The 17,183-nt window shown below is 34.6% G+C and overlaps 9 non-coding genes across 9 annotated transcripts; 4 read left to right on the top strand and 5 right to left on the bottom strand.

Moving 5' to 3' along the window:
• The first annotated feature begins 280 nt into the window (after nt 1-280).
• On the top strand, nt 281-383 carry LOC145566650 (U6 spliceosomal RNA). The gene has a single exon (XR_014095466.1). It is a non-coding gene; the product is annotated as a U6 spliceosomal RNA (small nuclear RNA).
• A 2,832-nt stretch (nt 384-3,215) lies between these two features.
• On the top strand, nt 3,216-3,412 carry LOC145564579 (U2 spliceosomal RNA). Its single transcript, XR_014094860.1, has one exon. It is a non-coding gene; the product is annotated as a U2 spliceosomal RNA (small nuclear RNA).
• Nucleotides 3,413-4,140: 728 nt separating this feature from the next.
• On the bottom strand, nt 4,141-4,257 carry LOC145566211 (U5 spliceosomal RNA). Its single transcript, XR_014095382.1, has one exon. It is a non-coding gene; the product is annotated as a U5 spliceosomal RNA (small nuclear RNA).
• A 944-nt stretch (nt 4,258-5,201) lies between these two features.
• On the bottom strand, nt 5,202-5,363 carry LOC145566178 (U1 spliceosomal RNA). Its single transcript, XR_014095375.1, has one exon. It is a non-coding gene; the product is annotated as a U1 spliceosomal RNA (small nuclear RNA).
• A 4,265-nt stretch (nt 5,364-9,628) lies between these two features.
• Nucleotides 9,629-9,825, top strand: LOC145564651 (U2 spliceosomal RNA). The gene has a single exon (XR_014094877.1). It is a non-coding gene; the product is annotated as a U2 spliceosomal RNA (small nuclear RNA).
• A 600-nt stretch (nt 9,826-10,425) lies between these two features.
• Nucleotides 10,426-10,525, top strand: LOC145564137 (U6 spliceosomal RNA). The gene has a single exon (XR_014094755.1). It is a non-coding gene; the product is annotated as a U6 spliceosomal RNA (small nuclear RNA).
• A 1,558-nt stretch (nt 10,526-12,083) lies between these two features.
• LOC145565864 (U5 spliceosomal RNA) lies at nt 12,084-12,200 on the bottom strand. The gene has a single exon (XR_014095233.1). It is a non-coding gene; the product is annotated as a U5 spliceosomal RNA (small nuclear RNA).
• Nucleotides 12,201-12,913: 713 nt separating this feature from the next.
• On the bottom strand, nt 12,914-13,076 carry LOC145564269 (U1 spliceosomal RNA). The gene has a single exon (XR_014094786.1). It is a non-coding gene; the product is annotated as a U1 spliceosomal RNA (small nuclear RNA).
• A 3,566-nt stretch (nt 13,077-16,642) lies between these two features.
• On the bottom strand, nt 16,643-16,757 carry LOC145566271 (U5 spliceosomal RNA). Its single transcript, XR_014095392.1, has one exon. It is a non-coding gene; the product is annotated as a U5 spliceosomal RNA (small nuclear RNA).
• Between the last annotated feature and the right edge of the window lie 426 nt (nt 16,758-17,183).

The following is a 17,183-nucleotide window of genomic DNA, read 5'->3' as shown; positions in this document are numbered from 1 at the left end:
GCCAACTTGACAAAAAAGTAACAATGCCATTTGTGTAGAATTTTTAGCTGATGATTCAATGAGATCTAGCTAGTGTTTGACATTATGACTGTCAGGTTGTAGGTCTTATGTCTTAATACAGCTTTTTTTTTGTTAGATATGTTTTCGTACAGTTGACTAATTGAGCTGCAGTAATTCAGGTTTCTGATGCCTTTAAAGTATGTTAAGGAATTTCAGTCCCACATCGGTTAGTTTAGAGAAAAACACTTTCTTTATATTATTGTGTCTTTGCAATAGGGTTGTCTCTTCGGAGACATCTGATAAAATTGGAACGATACAGAGAAGATTAGCATGGCCCCTGCGCAAGGATGACACGCACAAATCGAGAAATGGTCCAAATTTTTTTGTCCTTTTCTGCCCTTCCAGTATCAATCTAAAATGTTTATGTTGCTCAGTTATTATCTTTCTTTTTTTTTTTCTCTCTCCATTCGTGGGCTGAATTTTGGGGCCTGATACTAAGATTTCTTTTAGGTGATTTGCATGGTTTGGTTCTGAATGGTTTCATGCTCTTAAGTGTTTAAGTAATAAGTAATGCGTTTATGGTTTTGGTCCATCCTGAACTAAATTTGGTATGCCATCGTCCATGAAAAATTTCGATTTCTTTGCCTCAAACAGTCCAACGGCAAATTCTTCTGTACTTGTTGTGCCAGTTTCATTAATTATTATAGAAATGGTCTATCTTACTGAACTTTTCAGTTGCAAGATTTTGTAGACTAGTAAAAATTCTGTGAATCTCATTTGCAGTTTAATTAAGAGAGTTGCATTAATAAATTTCCTGCCGGTAATTGTCAGGTTGGAGGATTCTCCTTATTTTACTCGTGGCACCTGACTTGACTGAAGATTCGAGTAAAAGTTAGCATCAGAAGATATACAATTGTGGGTCGAAAGCTGGCATCATAACTGGTATTTGTTTGGAGGTCTTTGACTATGGGATAGAAGAAGAAGATGGAAATAGGAAGAAGATGAATGAAAATTGAGGAAATACAGGCACGTGAGTTAAATGCGAGAGTCAATCATAAAATGTTTGGTCAACGCCAGAAAATGGAGTAAGCTTTCATCTTTAAAAAATGTTAAATTTTATTTCTCGCAAAATTTTTTATATAAAAAGGTTGTTTCCAATAAATTTTCCAAAATTTCATTCCATTTGTTCAAGATGGAAGTCTGACATGCTCTAGACTTAGGGCCTGTTCCGATTGACTGAACTCAGCTGAATTGAACTGAACTTATTAATTAGTGATTTTTAACTACGGATTAGTGATCTTTGATTATTTATTGATTATTTATTACTATACATATGTGTAAATACAAATGTACATATTATTATTATTATTATTATTATTATTATTAATTAGGAAAATTTGTTCAAAAGGACCAAGGAAGGTGACTCTTTTGTTCAGAAGGACCAATTAAGCCAAAAGTTGTTGAAAAGGACCACAAAACACACTTTGGGTTGTTGAGGGGGACCACGTTACATTTTCAGGCAAGTCAACGTCGGAGTCCGGCGTTGACCAACACGTGCTAGTCACGTGACTCATTAAGTTGGGTAATTTTTCTTTCTTTCTTTTTTTTCCATTAATCCTCACTAATTCCCCCCAAAAATCACCTTTTCACCCAAATTTTCTATTTCTTCTTCCTTCTCCCTCCTCAAAGTGCAATTGCGCCTTTTTTTGTTGACAAATTAATCGAGATTACAATTGAGGAAAAGCGGAACAAGGTTAGTACTATGAATTTGGTTGCAATTTGTCGAATTTAGGGGATTTTGCTTGATGTTCGTTTTTGTATTTCAAAATTGGATTTGCAGGAACATGAATATGGGAAAAACTGAAGAGGACTAAGTGCAATTTGTCGAATTTAGGGGATTTTGCTTGATGTGGTTCATTTTTGTATTTCAAAATTGGATTTGCAGGAACTAAAAAGACTTTACCTTTAATACCCAATTAAATGGCTACTCTGACCTCACCAACAACGGCAGAACACACTAAATGACATGAACATCCATTCGAGGAGAGAGAAAGAAGAAGAATTAGAAAAATTGGGGAAAAGATGAATATTTGGGGGAAATTCGTGAAACAGAGGGGAAAAAAGAAAAAAAAAATCATCCAACTTAATGACTCACGTGATAAGCACGTGTTGGTCAACGCCGGACTCCAGCGTTGACTCGCCTCAAAATGTGACATGGTCCCACTGAACAACCCAAAGTGTGTTTTGTGGTCCTTTTAAACAACTTTTGGCTTAATTGGTCCTTCTGAACAAAAGAGACACTTTCTTTGGTCCTTTTGAACAAATTTTCCTATTAATTATTGATTATTATTATTATTATTATTATTATTATTATTATTATTATTTATTGATTATTATTATTTATTATTGTTATTATTATTTATTGATGATTATTATTATTATTTATTGATGATTATTATTTGATTATTATTATTAGTATTATTATTTCAATTATTTATTATTGTTATTATTATTATTATTATTTATTGATGATTATTATTATTTATTACTTATTGATTATTATTATTATTTATTACTTATTGATTATTATTATTATTATTATTATTATTATTATTATTATTATTATTATTATTATTATTATTATTATTATTATTATTGTTATTATTATTATTATTATTATTATTATTATTGTTATTATATCTCAAAAACAAAAGTCATACAACCTACAATAAATTAGTGGGAAGCCGAGATACAATCTTATTATTATCCTACAATAAAGTCAATTTTATTATTATTATTATTATTATTATTATTGTTATTGTTGTTGTTGTCGTCGTCGTCGTCGTCGTCGTTGTAATAAGAGCTTAAAAGAATGAAATTTGGCTTTATATCATTAGCAATATCATTAGACGTAAATTAAGAGCTGAGCTGAACTGAATTGAATTTCAACGGAGGCCCTTACATTGCTTTACCCCTTAAAATGATATTAATGTGTGATGAACATGTCTTCATATTTTATCCAAATCCACAAGATCTTATCACCTCTAGTTACATCATTAATGCATTACTTATCCAAATACTTCAGACATCAGAATAATAGTAGGAGTACCAAGTTCCAAACTCTTAAATAAGGAGGAATGTACCACATCGAAAAGAAATGATGAAGCTATTGCAACTTCAGGAAATATAAGGCACGGGATTAGACTTATCAAATCATACCTTTCTCGGCCTTTTGGCTAAGATCAAGTGTAGTATCTGTTCTTATCAGTTTAATATCTGATACGTGGGCCAATGGCCCACAACGATATTAAATTTATTTTTTAAGGGGGAAGATCCACCACAGTAGCTTGCTGCTGGGATCTTCAAGCGTCGCCCATGCGTTGCACTACTGCATGGGCCTGGCGCACCCCACCAATTTTTAGTTAAGTTTAGCTTTAATGCACGGGTCTGGCCCTCACAATTAATTTGATAATTTTGTATTCTGCTATGTTTCCTTACTGCTCTTTCATATTTGCATACTTTGAAAACAGGACCATTGATGTATTAGTTGGTCAAAGATAAGTAAATAGTGGCAAAGTTGATGCCTACTTAAATACAGTCCAAACATTTCTCCCTTGTATCTTTCTCCAATTTTGGGGGCTTTCTGCTCCTTTTGGCAGGTTGTGTTTCTTTCTGAAGTTTGTTTCTTGTAAGCTCTCACTAATAATTTTATTACTCTAAATTCAGATATGGAGTGCTTATATTGTCCTGACTTGCGGCGTATGCTTGATACCTGCACAGCTGCATTAGTGTGCCACAATGTCTCAGGGACTTCTGCAAGGTACTATAAATTTAGTAACTTTCTGCTTATAATCATCTACCAAAGCTCATTTATCTGACTTTGATTAAGTCGGAGTTGGTGCTGGCATTCAGAGGTTCTGGTGGAAAATGAAATTTACTTCATCCTTAAGAATGTAATAAATAAACATTAACAAAAGTTAGAGCAACATTATGTGAGGGGTAGGTGTTATACTGTTGTATTGTTATTATCAACATAATGTAATTTGGTTAGATAAGTTTATATTATCAATTGATATATACTTGGAGAGTACACCAGCTGTTGGCTTGTGGGATACAAACTTCCACCTTTTTTTTTAATGGAAGCTCCAGTTAAGGAACTCCCTCCAAAAATAAACGTATGTCACTGAATGCAGCGAGTACACGGTATTCTTTAGTAAAAGGCGAAAGAATAGTTCGCTCTGTGCTCACTGCGTGACTGCGTGAAGATAATTGCAACAGGCTTTGTTATTTATACCGTAAATTCCTAGCTTAAATCTTCTTTCTTGACTTGATGTGGGGTGGTAGTGCTGGTCCTTTACATGGTTGGTGTCATATGGGACTGAGACAAGATTTCATTTTTTGGCTATTGCTTCCTCAGTATGTCTGTGTCTTTTGGTTTTACATTTGAGTTTCAATTAAATATGAATCTGAAATACCGTTTGGCCATGAGGACTAAAAGTAAAAGATGGTTGATGTATAGATTTCTCTGGTCCTCTGGATAGTAGTTGTAAATTCTACTTGACTGTCAGTTTGTTCATTTTGTGTTGAAAATATTGATACACTGGAGGTTCAAGATGAAGTATGTGTGAGAAACAAACTGCCAGAGTTTTCATTCTGTGTTGAAAATATTGACATCCTGGAGGTTCAAGATGCTGTAATTTAACAAGTGATCCCCATTTATCGTATGTAAGGGAAGAAACATAACATCATTTTACAGCATTGGTGTTAATTTGCTGGGACTGTAAGATTTTCTATGGTTGGATTCTTTGGCTTAAGTTTTAATTGCAATTCATATACCTTTATTCTAAAAACCGTCAATCTACCATTGGCTTCAGTTTTAGCCAGAATTCCCTATACCTTTATTCAAAAATCCGTCAATCTAGTATGACAATGCTAATTACTCTGTGAAGCTTATTCTACTTATGTTGTTCTGTTTTAATTCAATTTTGCTTCTTCCAATATTCAATGTTGCTTTATTTTTTCTTTAAATACAAACTGAAATGCGGTTTTTCATTGACTTTCCTTTTGTTGAACACTTAACCCTTGCCAAACAGAAGGTATGCACACATGCCATTTAAATTCACTTGGAATTAATTATTTTCGAGGTGTTACTGTTTTATTTCACCATTTCCATTATTTCTAACGAGTTAACTGTAAATTGTACAGGGGCCGCGCGAACGCAGGCCCCCACTATCACAAATTATGACGTACACTCTTCCTCTTGGGAAGATGTTAGGCAGGCACCCCTCCGAATGTGCAATGGAGGCCACTAGCCTAGGCCATGGGCCTTCTTGATCGCCCATTGACCCCGTCCAGGTAAGTAATTTGATTGGTCATACTCAGTTTTGTTTTATATTCATCTCTAATGAACTCCCCTTGTTATTTAGTTGATGTGGGACAATATCCAACATTGCAAAACTGATTTTAATCTTTTATATGTAGTGAATGAAATTATAAATTATTGGTTCAGTATGCATGTTAGTATCAATTTTACAGATCATGTACTGAATACTGAAGATGGAATATTAGAACAAGCAATATATCATATTGACCAATCTGTGAATAGTAAAAAAAAAAACTGTCACCAATTCATGCTTGGAGGTTATATGTGCCCTATGAAATATTGGAAAAAAAAATAGATTTAGATGACTGAAATGCATTGACGTGTATTTAAATCAGTTATCAATCTTATTCGGATATGCCCCTGTATTTATGTGAAGACATGGCTTTAAGGATGAGGGGTAGTGTAAACTGCATGTAGATGATTCCTTTGTATCTATCTTGCTGGTGAGTAACGGTAATTTTATTTGAAGGGGAAGGTTTAATATTGCATTTGACCTCAGACCTATTAATGGATATTAGGATCAAAAGACTTATATGTTATATCTAATGCATTTGATCTCTACCTCATAACTTTGCACGCCAACCCTTGCATGATCTTTATACAAGTAATTACTAATTATACTGACCAATAGTGCTTGAATTCTTTTGTTGGTGAAAGGGTGCACCAAGCAGGATTGTGTCAACTAAATAAAACCCAAGGCTCATGGTACGATGTTATTCTCTCTTTCAAGAATTGGTATGAGGACTTCACGTTGTGTGTAAGAATGACAATTTGCGCCTTTGATGTAGTATGTGAAATGCCACCATTCTCCGTTTGAAAATGATGCTATTCATTTTGAATGATAAAAAGTCTTGATAAATTATAAGATTCCCATCATTTTTACTATATCTCCCTGGAACACCAATCGATTCATATCCTTGGTTGCTTGAATAATCCACATCACATATGTAATGTGCTATGTCAACTATTCCAGAGGCATGTACTTGACTCAAATTTAGACATTTAAGCATAATATCCCCCCCCCCCCAATAATATTTGCCCCCCCCCCCCCCCTCTTTTACATTTACGAACTTATTGATTTCATTTCTTTACATTATGTTTTGGATCTTCAAAAGGCTGACAATTCCCTTCTCGTTCTGGCGCTTGCTAATCTGAATTGTACTTGTTGAGAAATATGCCTTGAATCGGTGACCGAGTAGGTACACGATCATGTAGTCCATTATACACGATCTCGTAGTCAGTGTTATTATGTACTCTTCAATATACACGACCGTGTGGTTCATGGTACATGGTCGTGTAGTTCCGCTACTACAAGACATGTCACATGGTCGTGTGGGTCAAGGTACACGGTCGTGTGGTTTTGGTCCGTGTGGTTATTTATTGGGCTTTGACCCAAATCAGTTTCTCTTTTGAAGAGTTCTATATTAATTATATACCCTCAGGGTTACTCCTAGCCGAATAAGTTGAGTGATTATTCATAAATCTGAGAGTTTTTTGTGTATTTATTATGATGACATTTGAAATATGAGAGACAATCAATCGGTTTTCTATGATTGGCCTCAAATCTGTTGTGAATATGCAATCTGTTTTTCCCAAGATCAATAAAACTATTATTTTCGCCTGGTAGTAGGGTTGTACAGAGTGCAATTTAGACCGCACCTAACCGCAAACCAAGCCACAATTTTGCGGTTTGGTGTGGTTTCCAAAAATATTGAGACCAAACTGCACTTTAATGCGGTTTGCAATTTTTATGCTATATTTTCATTAAAATTATACAAAAGAATTAAAACATATGAGCTAATCTTTGACTATTAGTTAATTAGAGGTTAATAAAAAGAGTTTAATAGTTTAATTATAAACTAATAATTATAAAATAAAATAAAAGTTTTGTTTTAAAAAGAATAATTACAATTTTGATAAAATACGGTTACACCGCAAACCACATTTTATGGTGCGGTTTTTTTAAAAGTGCGGTTTGAAAAAATTACAAACCGCACTTTTGCGGTTTGGTGTGGTTTATGATCCAAACCGCACAGCAAACACCCCTACCTGGTAGTGGACGTAGCCAACACATTGTTGGTGAACCAAGTAAATTTGTGTGTGTTTTTCTTGTTAATTTTGCATTCAAGATTTGTTATTTCTCACATCCGTTATAACAATACTGATTCTTGTAGATTTTGCTCTCTAAATTGAAATCCTTCGCCGCTCTTGAAATGAGGAATAGAGGGTGGCAATGACGAAGATGTGAAAAAGCTGAGTGAGATTGTGTTTAAATGGTAATTCTCTTTTTATACTCTATTTGGACATTGTGTGAATTTTTCTCTTGTTTTTTTTTACCAAATTAACAAATTCATGACAGATTGTTGAGACTGAATACTGCTGGAGGTGGCGAAATATAGTTAAAGAGATGTTAGCATGTAGCTAAAAAGTGAAAAGCTAAAGAAACTTGAATGTAAACGAGGGATTTTTAATGAGTATAACTTCCAAGGCTAAAAACTAGGGACTTACATAAAAAACTCTTCACTAAATAGGGCGAAAACCTATAATAAATACAAACATTTTCTACTTAGGGGGTGTCTGGTTTATGGAGTAGTGTGGGTTTGCCATCAAGAATGAACTTAGGATTGTATCTAAGAGTAATAGAATCCCATACCCCATGAGGATTCACTCAGACCCTTTTGAGGAAGGTTCACAACACATGGAAGTTTTAAAGCAGACTTAGGGAATGTCCATTTTTGTTTGAATAAGACATTTCTTATGTAGCATTCTCAAATATTCACTCAAACCCTCTGTGTTGAAACAATTTCCTTTCTGGCCCTGTTTGAATAAATGACACTTTTCTTTTATAGTAACTTCTCTCTATTTTTTAATAATATTCTCTCTATTTTTAAATAACATGCTACTAACTAATAGTCTCAACAAAAACCCCTTACTCTCTCCACTCTCATCAACTTATACCCCACTACTTATTATTTTTATAAATTCAACTAACCTTCCTAAAACTCAATCGGTGGTTCATGCACCCGGGCATACCAGATTAAGCAAAAGAACATGACTTATAATTATAAAGAATATTATGAATTTATAAAAGAACACAACATTAAAATTTAAAGAACACAGTTTTCAACGTATTGATTTAAACACGGAGGGAGTATTAAACTAGGATGCATTCAGATTAATGTAAATATTGTATAAGTTTTGGATTGGGATCATTCTATGAACCGTGGTTCAAGATTTTTAATCGAAAGACTTAATTTTGAAAAAGACTTGTAAGATGAATCGGAATAAATTATAATAATAAAAAAAAAATCATTTTAATTAAAAAAAAAAAAAAAAAAAAAAAACAAAAAAATTCCTAAGTTGAAATATACTTTTTTCTTCACAAATCAAGCTTTTATCTTTTGTCAATCATTATTATCCAAAGAGTGAGTCATACTTTTGACAACCTTAAACACATCTAGTACACTGTACACTTATTTTATCTTATATACTCACGATACTTTATTAGAATTTATTTTAGTTGTGATTTGAGCTTGAATAACACTTGTCATAACTTATTTTTCATAAAATAAGTGAAAATAAAGTAAATAACTATACTAAAGCTATTTTAATTTAGGCATTCAATTTAGAAACTACTCTACTAAGTTCCTTCGTGTTCCATGCATTATTAAATTATCCACATAATTGGGTTATGTTCTCCTCACCTGAAGCTTATAAGTTAATACTTTGTATAATATAGTATAAGAATTTATAAGTTTAACTAAGATAAGGGTTGATATGTTCAGACAAGATAAGGGATAATAAATTCTATAAGGTTATATAATAACTTTTATAAGGTCTAATAAAGTCGAATAAGATAAGGTAAGGGTTGATTAACTCATATTAGATAAGGACTAATAACTTCATATAAGATAAGTGAAATTAAGGCAGAGAGAAATACTATTTTATATGTTTCCTAAACAAAATCATTTTTTAATCTTCATGTATAGTGTTTTGATGAAGCTTCTACTTTGGACCTTCATACTTCTGTAGCTCTCTTTTTATGGTGTTCTTCTATGGAACTGAAAGCTGAGTTCCCATGCTGTTTGCTTTATATCCAGACTTCTTCAAGTCTTTTATGATCCAATCCTTCTCTTAGCCATGCTTTTGGCCTATAGTTAAGGACTTATGTACCACATCGAATAGAAGCGACGAGGGCAAGACAACTTCAGGAAATAAAAGGCAAGAGATTAAACTTACCAAATCATACCTTTCTCGGCCTTTTGGCTAAGATCAAGTGTAGTATCTGTTCTTATCAGTTTAATATCTGATACGTGGGTCAATGACCCACAACGATATTAAATTTATTTTTTAAGGGGGAAGATCCACCACAGTAGCTTGCTACTGGGATCTTCAAGCGTCGCCCATGCGTTGCACTACTGCACGGGCCTGGCGCACCCCACCTATACTTAAACCAAAAGTCCAGTAGAAGGATCATGTCCCTTGATCTTTAAGTTAGGATGATATATTTAAAGCACGTTTAGGTTATTGGGATTTTTAGGGCCTTTTTTTCAGACAGTTTCCATTTGCCTGTTTCATGCATTGAAAAAAATTATAATTTATAAGCAAAGTTTTGGTGTTTTTGGTTCATTGTGAAGTACATTTGGTGCAAGCATGTGCCACATAAAATTTTAATTCTCTGCCTATAAACATGTCTTATGATGACTACTTAAGTGGTTTAAGTGCTAAAATCATTTGATCTTCTTTCTATTTTGATGGTTGACCAAAAAGTTCGATTGCATCTATTGCTATATCTTTTATGGGTGATAATCTCATTTGCAAATTATGAATAATCACATCAGGTCTAGAATTACTGAAGGTCTGAGTTTTTGTGGTGATAACCAACAATCTATGATACCTAATTGATGTTATGAGTCATATGTGCTCGTTGCGTTGTTCTGAGTACATTAGCATAGGTACACTTGAGCAATATACAAGCATCTTTGTATCCCCCATTGCTAAACTACTCCAATATAACAATCTTTATATTGTTCTATACATCATTTTGAGTTCTCTTCAGAGACATGATAAAATTGGAACGATATAGAGTTAGCATGGCCCCTACACAAGGATGACACAAATCGAGAAATGGTCTATTTTGGAAAAAAATTTATCCTATGAAGTTTTGCTGTCATTTAAAGCAAAAACCTCGTTCTTTATGTCTGATTGTCTTGATCTTTGATATACATGAATACTTATGGTTAATATCAAGATTTTCGTATCCTTTATATATCAGATGCAGAGGTCTTTGACTGACAATGATAATATTTTTGTAGGAGGGACTATTACAGTAGCTGTAATTGAATTTTTTGTGCACAATGCTAGTGCACTTCCTGGCACAACCCTACTGATTTATATTTCAAAGACAGGTTAGCGCTCTCTTATAGATTAACCTATGGAAAGATTAGATCAGTTCATTCTACCTTGTAGTATATTAACTTCTATTTGAGCTAGAGAGTAACCATCAGTTGTGCGGAACACCTTGAGTAGGCTTTCCTGGAAGTTTTAGTGAGTTATTAACTTGATACTTCATATATTGGATTTGGTAGCTTGAGATCATTTGAGTTTTGCAAATTTCTAGGTAAATCAGAGTCATTTTGATTTTGAAGCTATGATTCATAATTCAGCATTCCAAGTCTAAAGATACAAATGTTTGTATCTTTGTATGAACTATGAAGTATTGACTGCAATACTTTTATCTTTTTCTGAGACATCTTATAAATCTGTAGTGATGCAGAGAATATTAGCATAGCCCTTGACCCATGTAATTCGAGAAATGGTTCAAAAATTAGTTAGATTTTAGTTTTTTTTTTTTTTTTTTTTTTTCTTCCTAAAAGCTTCCAGTTTCAGGTATCATCTGAATATGTGATGCAATTTTCATGATAGAGAATGTAGATAGCGCTTGTTTATTAGAATGTGTCCACTGTCTAGTATACTCTTATTAGTCTAAACTTTTCCAATTAAGGACAGAAATGCAGCCCATTTTTGGGCTCTTGCCTGTGTTTGTCAACTAATTAGATCTAGTTGTATGTACAGTATATAGAAACTATTTGTCACATTAATTGGTTTCATTCACGCAGTGCTTAATACCTTAATTTATAGCGAGTGCAGTCCACTAATCAATTCTCTTGTGGGGAGTTTCTATTCCCTCTAAGCAGCTTAAAATCTTTTTTCTGAAGCTTGCTTTTGTGACAACTCTGCCACTTAACAACTTTATTTGTTCTTCAAACTCAGGTTTGATCGTATGAAGTGCTTAAATTGTCATGACATACAAAATTATACTGTATATGGTTTGCACAAGGATCTGTAGCCCTCTGAACTCTTCTTGAGTGCTAGGATGCCTCAGACTACAGCAAGGTATCAATAAACTACTCCCTTCTGTTTGCTCCATATGGGTAGGGTTATCTTCTTAATTTTTGGTCGAAAGAAATTAATGAAATAACAATGGTGGTATTAAATATAGTGGTTGTGAGAATAAAGTTGGGGTTCTCTAAACCAACTATATTACGGGACAAACATAGATGGTAGAGGGAGTAACATGTTCAATACAACAAACATAGCTAGGTACTCTGTTATGTAATTGAAACTCAAATTGGCATATCTTCTAGTCTTCTACACAGTTAGTTGGAAATTTGACAAAAAATTTCACTTGGTTTATTGGAAGTTCCTGATAAGGAACTCCCTCCAAAAATAAACGTATGCCACTAAATGCAGCGAGCACACGGTATTCTTTAGTAAAAGGCGAAAGAATAGTTCGCTCTGTGCTCACTGCATGGCTGCGTAATTTGTATTCCATCAGGCTTTGTTATTTATACCCTGCATTCCTAGGTTGGAAATTCTTTCTTGAATAATGTGGGAATTTTTCATCTTTTTGTTGTATCTTGTTTGAAGTATGGAGTAGAATCCCACCAAACAAGAGATGCCTCTCCTTGCTGTCTCAAGGAAGATAATTCTACTGTGACAATGTCATTTGTTGCCTGTTTCATGTGTCTGAATTTCTTAATTGTACATTTGAAAAGTTTCTGTTGACTATATGAATAATTTTACGGCATTAGTTATGATAGGCTTCAACCATTCTCCTTGAATGACTGAGTTGTCCGGTCTTTATGTTGAAATAACTGAAACCAGAACCTAGAGCTTAAAAAAAGAAAAGAAAAGAAAAATAAATAGCAGTTAACCTCCAACTACAGTACATGTGAGAAATGTATCGTTTACAATACAATATTGCTGTAGTTTAATGAACCCTGATAAAGTTAGCACTTGTAAATCCAAAAACAAGCAAAAATATGGAAGTGAAGAGAGAGAACAGTTAATGTATTGATTTCATGTATGTGACTATATACACTATAAATTCAAAACTTTATTCTTGTTATATATATTGATTTCATGTTGCTTACAATTGACATCAGCTCAGGTTGTTTCTTGTGCTTTTTATAATTTAATCAGAGTTTATGGTATGGCACTGAATACAAGTTTTAGGAATGGAATTGATTAGGGGTTGCGCGAACGCAGACCCCCACTCTCACAAATTATGACGTACACTCTTCCTCTTTGGGAAGATGTTAGGTAAGCATCCCTCACAAAGTGCAATGGAGGCTACCTTCCTAGGCCATGGGCCTTTTTGATCGCCCATCAACCCCGTCCAGGTAAGTATGTTTCTTAATGCTCCATGGTTTCTTTATATATCTATGTTGTCCTTCTTAATTTTGGTATTCCGATGATGCGGGACAATAACTAAATATCCTATAAGGCTATAATATTGCTAAAATTGGAATTGTGCTAGATATCGAGTGTCAAATAAGGTCAACAAGTAATCAAAAGATTATAAGGCACATTTTTGTTTTTGTTGTCACTGCTAATGCATTGACTCTAATTTGCCAAAGTTAGTGATTTTCTTATTTTGAATCATCGTGAATCACTGGAACAGTGGAACATCTATTTATGCAAGTGAAGTGAAAGGCAACTGGTGTTCAGGAACTAAGGAGGGTGTATTGTCTTTGTAATTTAACACTAATAGTGTTGAATGAATTTAGAAATTAGTGTGATTTTGGCTTTAATAGTGTTGAATGAATTTCCATTTGATTTTTTGAATTCATTGGAAGTCGGAAAACTGAAGAAGCTAAAGGAAAGGAGATAGAGGAAAAGGGGAAATGTTTAGCAACTAGTGGAAGGTCATTTAGCTTTCTAATCCTAAATGATCTAGGATTTAGGTAGTAACGTAGTATGTAGTTTTATAACTTAAGTTATAAGTAGGAGTTTATAGGGTCATTGTAAAGATTGTCCGTGGTTCTATGCACAACCAACTGTGTAGGAATTCCAGTTTTTGGCAAGTACCTCACTTGTGTGGCGTATTACTTCTAAGCAATATTGTGTGGTTTTGAGCCCTTGTAAAACCTTTTTTTTTTTTTTTTGGCTTTGTCAGGGTTTTGAGATTGTGTGTTTTGTTAACCTGGAAAGAACTTGCGTTGGATGATAATTAGTATATCCCTTGAAATCAAAGTCATCGTTATCATATTTGAAGGCATTTTTAGAGTTTGTGCAATTGTAAAAGGTAACAGATTTGAGCTAGCTTCTTGCATCTAATCCAAATGTAGATATTGTAATTGGGTTTTTTAAGAGAGCACGGATCATATTCTATTTATAACCTCATTGTTATTCATTGAGCTCAGCTCTTGCCTTCCATATTGCTGGCCTTTCTGAGAATAGAAGTATTGGTGTATGTAAGGGAGAAAAGTTTGTGATTACATATTACATTTTGGGTTGAAGACTTGCATATCTAAGGACTGATGTGAAGATTAGTAAGTCTTCAACTCCTTGACACTTGTTAACTGGTGTTTATGCTACTGCTGAAGTGAAGGCGTCATTTCTTACCACAGGCTGGGGCTAATACATAATGTCCAAGCTTTTTTAAAGAGAAGGAATTTCTTTGGTATATGCCTTGTAGGTTGTAGCCTTATGCACGAGGACTCGTAAGGGCTAAACTGTTTGTAGTTGCGATGAGCTGAATGACTTCAGGGGTTGATATTATTCTCATCTATGCCTGTGGATGTAGCTAATGCATATTGCAGTGGATCACGTAAAAATTGTGTGCCATTGTCGCTCCTATAGTCCTATCTCTTTATCACATCTGCTATAACAGTTACCCTTAGCTTTGTAATTATAGAATATAGTGGTTTTGAGTATTTTGTTTAAAGTAATGCTTGTCTACTTAAGTAGATCACGAGCAAGTGCCTGACTATAGATCTTTTATTTGGCTGGTGCTTAGTTTCAGTATACCTTTGCTTTTCTCATTTTACTTCAAGAAAGTAAAGAACGTATCCTTACTTGGTATTGAAAGGCGCTAGCTGATGTTTATTTTAAATTTCTAGTTTTAGGGTCTTAGTGATTTATGCCTTTGAAATGTTGTCTCCTTAAGATTGCTACTGCTTTCCTCTGCTGTAACTTGCTGCTTATGTTACTTGCAGGCTTTGGAACTTCTGTTGTAAGTATTTCTGTTTGAAATTATCATCTCAAATTTCAAAACTTGACTTTCTCACATGGAGTAGCAGCAATCAAGGCTGGATTTTGCTGGAATGGCCAGAAAAATAGATAGAGGTATGTAAATTTTAGGAAGCATACCTTTTGGTCTTCTATGTATTTTGTCTATAAGATCAAGCATATTATCTGTTTTATTAGTTTAATGTCTGAAACGTTTACATGATTCTAAGATGTACACAACTGTGTTAGTTAATGGCAGAATCATGAGATGCTTAATGTCCTAAGTTGGATTCCCCTACAACTTTTGCAGTTTTAAGCTTGAACTTTGAGGAATAAATCGATGATTGTTTCCTGTTATGCAAGCATGACAGGCAAACAAAACATAGTAATCAAGATTATCTTTTTTTCAAACTTTGTTTCTCTGCTGGGCTGAAAAAGCCAAGTCAAATAGTCAATCCTTGGTTCAATCAACTTAGTAATGTTTTGAAAAGGATTTCAAGCAGTTTGAGTACATAACTATAGGGGTTGTCTGCCTACCATTATAGCATTACCTAGCCCAATTTAGCTTGAATAGTCAGGCAGCCCAATAGGGGTTGACATTTATGTTATTTTTTACCGGTCATAAACTATGTTCACACCTATATATGTTATGATGATACATTTAACAAATCTAATTTCATTAACAAAGTTTTACTTCTGATTTTATACTACCTCCGGTTCATTTTACTTGCAACAATTTCCATTTTGGGGTGGTTCATATTACTTGCAACAAAAAAAAAAAAAATTCCTTATTTAGTAACCTTTGGGCTGTAAAATGACATATATGCCCTTACTTTTTTTCTTAAACACCCTTATTAAATTACAAATCTGATTTTATTAAATTAAACCCCAACCTTAATTAATTAAACTCTTATCCCATTTAATATTCTCTCTCCTCCTCCAACCCCATTTTCATGGTGGCTTCATGGTGTTACGAGCGGCGGGGGGTTGCAGAACGACGCTGTCGTGGGTTTGATTCATGGGTCGGGTTTCGTGATGTCAGATCGTGGGTTTCGCGTGGGTTAGTTTCGTGGGTTTGCTGGGTTGGTGAATAGGCAGTGCTTGGTTCGTGGTTGCAGATCGGCGGCGGGGGGGTTGTAGAACGGCGGCGACTTGGGTTTGATTCGTGGGTCGGGTTTCGTGGTTTCAGATCGGCGGGTTTCGTGGGTTGGTTTCGTGACTTTGGTTTCGTGGGTATGGTTTCATTGGTTTGGTGGGTTGATGGATCGGCAGTGCTGGGTGCGTGGGGTGGTGGTGGTGGGTCGCCGGGTTCGTGGGGTGCTGGGGTTCGTGGGTTGCTGGGTACTGCTTGGGTTCGTGGGTTGGTGATGGTGCATCGGCGGTTTTCTGGATGCGTGGGGGTGGTGGTGGTGCATCGGCGGTTTCTGGGTGCGTGGGGGTGGTGGTGGTGCATCGGCGTTTTTCTGGGTGCTGAGGTGGTGGACGGTGTTGGGTGATGCTTGGTGGTGGTGGGCTATTTAATTTAATTAAGGTTGTATTTTTTTTTTTTTTTTTGGGTTGGATTAATAGTTAAGCATATAACCTTATTATTCCATAATCATGTTTTCAGTCTTTTGCCTTGGTTTCCAAAAACTTGTACTTTGTTGCAACGCGACTAAAATGAACCAGAGAGGTAGTATTTTAAGTTGTAAATATTATTGTGATTATAATAGTAACTTAAATTCTTCGACTAGACTTGTTGGGAGCTCCTTTCAAGAACTCCCTCCAAAAATAAACGTATGCCACTGAATGCAGCGAGCACACGGTATTCTTTAGTAAAAGGCGAAAGAATAGTTCGCTCTGTGCTCACTGCGTGGCTGCGTAAGTTTCATAAATTTTCACTGAGTAATATATAATGCATTCCTGGCTTGGATCTTGTGTTATTGACCGATGTGGGACTTTACTATCCTCAATACTTACTAATGTGGCTTTGCCCCAGCAGTTTACAGGAATATGGCAATATATGCTAGAGATAGAGCTAACTTGATACCGAAGTGCTATTGGAATTTGTTGACGGGTGAATTGGATTCTTCACATACAAGTACTTAGAATTATTGGTTTTGTTATTGTTGATTAACATTGTGATTCTTGTATGCTCGTATAGTCGTATATAGTGAAAACCGTAATATGCTCTATACTGAAGATTGTTTCATAGCTGTACAAATCCCTTCAGCTTTATTAATGTGTTTCAGAGTTCAGAATTCGAATGCTTGATAATTATTAGTTGCCAAAGATTAACAATTTT

The sequence above is a fragment of the Chenopodium album genome, chromosome 1 (genome assembly GCF_948465745.1).
Source record: "Chenopodium album chromosome 1, dcCheAlbu1.1, whole genome shotgun sequence".
NCBI classification, from domain to species: Eukaryota; Viridiplantae; Streptophyta; class Magnoliopsida; order Caryophyllales; family Amaranthaceae; genus Chenopodium; species Chenopodium album.
Note: the sequence above shows the minus strand (reverse complement) of the source record. Positions and strands in the feature narration are given on the sequence as shown.